We start from the raw sequence: 7,081 nt of genomic DNA, 5'->3' as shown, positions 1-7,081 counted from the left end.
ATGCATATGATTTTTTCCTCTAGGTGCAATTACTATCTATTAATAGTAGTTACCATGGGGAATAATGCTGATGGGGTAAGGATGCAGCAAGGAAGAAAAACCTTTACCTTTTCACATTATAATTTTAGAACTATCTATATATGAGTTTTCCTTGTAATAAGAAGAGGTCTGGGAAATAGGGTTATTAGGCTACTAGGTCATCTGTAATTTAGTGCACTTTGAGAAAATTTAATAAATGTTACTAAAATTTAACCTTTATTTTGTTTTATTTGCATTTAAATTGTTCTATTATGAGCATATACTATTTTTGTCATTAGGAAATTTAAAATACACCAGTTAATATTGAAAAATAGAACATAAAATTATACATACAACATGACTATACAAAAATATGTAGAGAAAAATTAATAAAAGGAAGTTAACCAACATTTTAATAGTGACTTGATTTGGCTTGTGAAACTAAAGAGTGAATTTTCGTCCTCCTTATGTTCTTTGTATTTTCCACCAATAAACAAGCATTGTTTCATAATAGACTAATTTACACTATAAAATAAACAAGTCCCAGCTTTTCTGGTTATTCTACCTCTTCTATGGGTTTTATTTTCTCTGGCCTGTTGACCTTTGCAGGTCAACTCTTGGCCTTTGGCCATCTCGTTAGTTTTAGAAACAATGAGTTTTAGAAACTCAAAAAAACATCTCGGCTCTTCCATTCAAAAATGTGTTATGTCAGTGATTGAGTAATCCCTTGGGGTTTTGAAAAGCATTCTTGGATTAGTCTGAAGTTATCCATGACTTACAGCACAAAAGCTGATGAAAGGAGCTTCAGAGGTCAGTCAACCTAGAGATGACTGTCCCTCTCAGGAAAGAGGAGACAAGACAGTCCAAGGAGTCTGGTCACTGGGGCCTGCTCCTACAGGATGACTTACAGGCTTGTATAGAGTTGACCTTTCCAGGTATAACAGAAGGCCTCATCACTACCCACATCAAATGGCCTCTGATCCTCCATCCTGAAATGGTCCTCAGAGAGTTTATAATTGAATACAATAAAAACAACAGTAGTGGCAGTAGTATCAGTAGTATTAGTTATCGTTATCATGTATTGAGCACTATCATATATTGAGCACTATCTAGTTATCATATATTGAGTTATCATATATTGTGCACTATCTAGACAGATAGACCACAGCCAGGAGAATGAACAAGTTTGCAGGAGCAAATACAAGGAGCTTCAATGGTGGACAGGCTTTGTTTTAGGAATCAAGGAGACTGGGGTAGAAAAATCAGGTTGAGCGGTATTGTGGAGTCTTGAATGCCAGAGTGTAGCATTTGGGTTTAATTCAAGAGGTCTTTGGCAGAGAGGAGGCTGGAGTTTTTCCCTGGGCAGAGCAACAGGAAGAAATGTTAGAGGTGATTAGAACAGGGAGAGGCAAGGAGAAGGCCTGCCCAGAGGTTCTCATGGCTGTGGAGGGTGAAAATAAAGGCCATAGCTGTGGAATGGAGCAAAAGGAATGGAAACAGAATACTAAAAAGGGATTTTTTTCTCTGTTTTCTTCTCCTGGTTCTTTTGCTACTTCCTGCTACTGTGTTCATGAGGTGCTTCCTAATACTCCATTTCCAGTTGCCTTTATGGAGTTTCTCCTCTACCCCCTCTCCTGAGAAATAGTCATAATCACAGCAGAAGCTCACCTATGAATGGGTAAAATTTCGTTGTTTTTTTTAAAGATGTCATTTTTTTGGCTTCGTTTCTCTCATTTTATTAGAGTTGTATCAGAATAACCAGGAAAATTTATTTAACTTTCTGTCTACCAGGGAATCCTATTTCTTAGACCAGCCCAGTGGGTACCTGCATTGTAAAGGTTAATGCCCCAGCCCTTTCCTGTCGTCTTTCCCTTTGTTATGTGTCCCTTCTGTGGACATTGTTTTTACACACATCCTTTCCTCTCCTGGTTAACTTTCCATTGTATGAAAGAACTACTTCCAGTCCCCGTACCAGTTCTTTGTGGTTAATGAGGTTTGGAGAGACAGAGTGACATCTAGCAAGTGAAACTTGAATGACATTTCCAGTCATTTGAAATCATCATTTTAATTTGGAACTGCTTTCCTATATGTTTCAGAGATAGGAAGCAATTTGTCCTCCTCTTTTGAATATAATTATCTATGCAGGACTATTATGTATCTAGAAATGAAAATTCCAGTTGTCTTCTCTTCCTCCTCATATCTTCAATTATTTTTCAAGGAAAAGGGTTCCTATCAAAGAATGATAAATTATACAAGATGAAGAATTATTGAGAAGTCCATAAGCAGTGGCAGAACAGAAATGAAGCCAAAAGTAATCTTTCAAAATATCTTGGGAGGCCAGCAAATTCCTTCATAAGAAATTAATACATAAAAGGAAGAATTCCCATTCTCTTTTTTAAGAAAAAGTTTATAAAACAATAATATACATAGAAAATTACGCATACACCTTAAGTAAATAGCTCAATGAATTATTATAAGAACATCTACACTCTTTTGTAACCACAAACTAAACGTTACCAGCACAACAGAAATTGCCCTGTTGCTCCCTCCTGTCTTAGTCTCTTTGGATTTCTCTAACAAAACACCACAGACTGAATGCCGTATAAACAGCAAGCATTTATTTTTACAATTCTGGAGGCTGAAAAAGCCAAGATCAAGGCCCTAGCAGATTCAGTGTCTGATGAGGGCTTGCTCTTTGCGTTGCATATGGCACTTTCTCATTGCATTTTCATATGGTAGAATGGGGAAACAAGCTCCCTCAGGCTTCTTTTAGAAGCCACTAATCCCATTTCTTTGGGCTTTTCTCCCATTACCTAATTACCTATTAAAGGACCCACTTCTTAAAATGATTGCATTGGGGATTTGATTTTAACGTTAAATTTGGGGGACACAAACCTTCAGGCTATAGCACCTCTCAATCTTTACTCCCTCTCCTCTCTCGTCACTACTTTCTTCTCGCAATGTCACTGCCATACCGCCTTTGAATACTCTATATTCTGCCTGTTTTTGAGCTTCGTATAAATGGATTCTTCCTCTCAATAGGATGCCTGTGAAATTCGTCTATGTTGTATGTATAGTTTATTAATTCACATTAATGTGTCTTACCCTATTCAGAAGTATACCATAATGTTTTATACCTTCTACTACTAATGAACATTTTTAAAAAATTTGCCATGATATTAATGCTGCTGTGAAATTCCTTGTCTGTACCTTTAACTGTGAATTAGTACATACTTCTTTTGGGTAAATGCTTAGAATGAAGTAACTGGATTATAGAATACGTATATGTTCAGATCTAACAGATAATATTGTAATGACTTCCCAAATGTTTGTACCAATTTACATTCTTACTATCAGTGTTTGAGAGTTCCAGTTGTATCAGACCCTTGCCAACTTGGATATTATCAGTCTTTTTAATTTCAGCCATTCTATTGTTGTATAATGATACCTCATTATAGTTTATTATTAATATGCTTTAGCATCTTTCCATATGTTTATTGACCATTTGAATATTTTCTTTGTGAAGAGCCTGTTCAATCTCTTGTTGGCTTGTCAGATTTTAAAAATTATATTCAGATGATATAATTGTTTACATTTAAAATAGAAAAGAATTTATAGATAAAGTATTAGAATTTAGCAAGGTCAACAAACACAAGTTCAGTATTAACAATCAATTGCCTCTCTTTAGCAACAAAAAGGTGGAAAATGACATTTTAAAAATGATACCATAGACAATGTATAAAAATAATCTACTTGCAAATAAATCTAGGCAGAGAAGTGCAAGACTATTACTGAGAAAACTTACAAATTATAAATGAGAGGTTAGTGAAGACCTAAATGAATGAAGATCAAAATAAACTTAAAAGTTGTGAGAGAAATTAATGAATAAGTAAATGCAGAAACAGAGAGAGGTACTATATTCATAAACTGAAAGTCTTAATATTGTGAAGATATACTTTCTTTCCACATAAATTTATAGTCAATACGTTCACCCTCCAAAAAGCTATTTGTTAACTTGACAACTTCATTCTAAAATTTATATAGAAGTCCAAAAGAATAACAAAAATATTCTTGTAGAACAAAATGAGAAAGAATGTTCCACTAAATATCAAGATTTAGAACAAAGCATGGGATGTGTGGGGATAGACAGTTAGTCTGATAGAATAGAGCTCAGAAACAGACCCTTTGATATGTGTAAATGACTTATTAAAAATATGGCATTTATAATGGGGAAATGATGGTCTTTTTCTTTTTTAGAAAAACAGGGAGATAACTGTATATTTCTATGTAAAACATAAAAGTGAACCCACATACACAAAAAAATTATTCCAGTGAATTACAAGTCTAAATGGAAAAGGTACAACTTTAAATCTTTTTTTTTAACTTAATGATATTTTTAAAAATTGTAATTTAGGTTCTGAGTACATGTGCAGATTGTGCAGGATTGTTGCATAGGTACACACATGGCAATGTGGTTTGCTGCCTTCATTCCCCCATCATCTATATCTGGTATTTCTCCCCTCATTATCCTTCCCCACTCTCCCCACCTGGCTGTCCCTCCCCTGGCCTCCCCCAATGACCGCAGTGTGTGATGCTCTCCTCCTTGTGTCTATTAGAAAATAATATAATAACTTGCCATCATGATTTCAGTGTAGAGAGAAATTTCTTAGGACACAAAGTCCTAGCCACAAAGAAAAGATTGTTAATTAGACTGCATCGATATTAAGACTTACTTTAAAAATGACAGAATATATTTGCAACATCCCAGAAAAGAATTCTAATACGCAGATTATAAAAACAAGTCTTACAAATCAGTAGAAAATAAAAATAGACAAAAATTTGGACAAAAGAGAAACACTAAATAATCAGTATACATGAGAAACTCAGTGTAAGAAATCAGAGAACTATCATTGCATATCCACTAAATTAGAAAAATATTAAAAGACTGAGTAACATCAATGGCAATATTGCTAGTATGTGATTTTGATATGATGTGATGAGAACAGTACTTTACCCCGGTAGGCTTCTTCCCCAAACCCTTACTTCAGTATAAATAATGACAAATATACTTTAATGTTACCGTATATCCAACCTGTACTCCTCAAAACTGTTAAGGTCATCAAGAATAAGAAAAGTCTGAGGAACTGTCAAAACCAAGAGAAGCCTAAGGAGACATGAGAATTAAATGTAACATGACATTCTGAATGAGATCCCAGAATAGAAAAAGAACAGTAGCTAAAAAACTAATGAAATGTAAATAAAGTTTGAACTCCAGTTAAAAAAAAGAATAGTATTGACAGGGCAAAGCCATTTTCATGTTTTTCTTGACCTGTAAGTACAAGTTTATAATTAAACATTTTTTAAATGTAGTCTGGAATACTGCCAGAAACAAAGTACAGCAGTCATATCTGTGCTGTCTCCTAGCTATCCATGGCTGATTGGTCTAAAATGAGATACATCATTTCTCCTCCATGTTTTTTGTTTTCTTTTTAAATGAAAGTCTTTATTTTTTAAGAGCAGTTTTAGGTTCATAGCAAAATTGAGAGGAAGATAGAGTTGAGTAAGTTTTCCTCTATTTATAGTTTACTGAGAGATTTCATCATGAATGGGTGTTAAATTTTGTCAATGCTTTTTCTGTATCTATCAATATGACCATGTGATTTTCTTCTTTAACCTACTGATGGAAAAATTGATTTTCAAATGTTGAACCAGCCTTGCATATCTGGAATAAATTCTACTTGGTTGTGGCATATATTTTTTTAATACATTCTTGGATTCTCTTTGCTAATATTTTGTTGAAAATTTTTGTATCTTTGTTCGTGAGAGATATTGGCCTGTTGTTTTCTCATAATGTTGTTTTCTAGTTCTGGTATTAACATAATGCTGGCCTAGTTGAATGATTTAGAAAGTATTCCCTCTGCTTCTATCTTCTGAAAGAGATTGCAGAAAGTTGGTATAATATTTTTCTTTAAATATTTGGTATGATTCACCAGTTAAGCCATCTGGGCATTGTGCTTCCTGTTTTGGGAGATTATTAATTATTGATTCAATTTATTTAATAGATATAGGCTATTCAGATTGTTTAATTCTACTTTTTAAATTTTCCAGATTATGTATTTCAAAGAATTGGTCAATTCTATTTAGTTATCAAATGTGTGGGCATACAATAGTTCATAGTATTATTTTATTATGCTTTCAATGCCTATAAGATTTGCAGCGAAGTTTCCTCTTTTATTTTTGATATTAGTAATCTGCATCCTCTTTCTTTTTTCCTTAGTTATCCTAGGTAGACGCTTATCAATTTTTTATATCTTTTCAAGAACCAGCTTTTTTTTGTTGATTTTCTTTATTGATTTATTGTTTTCAATTTCATTGATTTTTGCTCTAATTTTTATTTCTTTTTTTTTTTTACTTACCTTGGATTTAATTTGCTCTTATTTTTCTACTTTCCTAAAGCAGAAGCTGTTAATTTTTATATGTTTCCTCTTTTCTAATATAACGCTCAATGCTATAAATTTCCCTGTAAACACTGCTTTCACTGAATTCCACAAATTTTGATAAGTTGTGTTATTTTCATTTAGTTCAAAATATTTAAAAATTTCTTTTGTGATTTCTCCCTTGACTCATGTGTTACTTAAAAGCATGTTGTCTAATCTCCAGGTATTTGGGGAGGATATACAATTATATTTCCATTATTATTTTTTAGTTTAATTCCATGGAGATTTGAGGGACAACATTACATAATTTTTACTCTTTTTGTTAAGGTGTGTTTTAATGGCCCAAACATTGTTTATCTTGGTGAATGTTTTATGTAAGCTTGAAAAGAATGTATATCTATTGTTGCTGAATAAAGTAGTCTATGGATGTCATTTATATCCAGTTGATTGATGGTATTTTGTAGTTCAACTATATCCTTACTGATTTTGCCTCCTGGATTTGTTCATTTCTGATAGAGGGATTTTGAAGTTTCTATCTGCAATAATATTAGATATACTATTTCTCCTCCCAGTTTTTGCCCCATGCAGTTTGACACTCTATTGTTAGGCACATGTACATTAAGGAT

The sequence above is a fragment of the Cebus imitator genome, unplaced genomic scaffold (genome assembly GCF_001604975.1).
Source record: "Cebus imitator isolate Cc_AM_T3 unplaced genomic scaffold, Cebus_imitator-1.0 Scaffold688, whole genome shotgun sequence".
NCBI lineage: Eukaryota > Metazoa > Chordata > Mammalia > Primates > Cebidae > Cebus > Cebus imitator.
Note: the sequence above shows the minus strand (reverse complement) of the source record.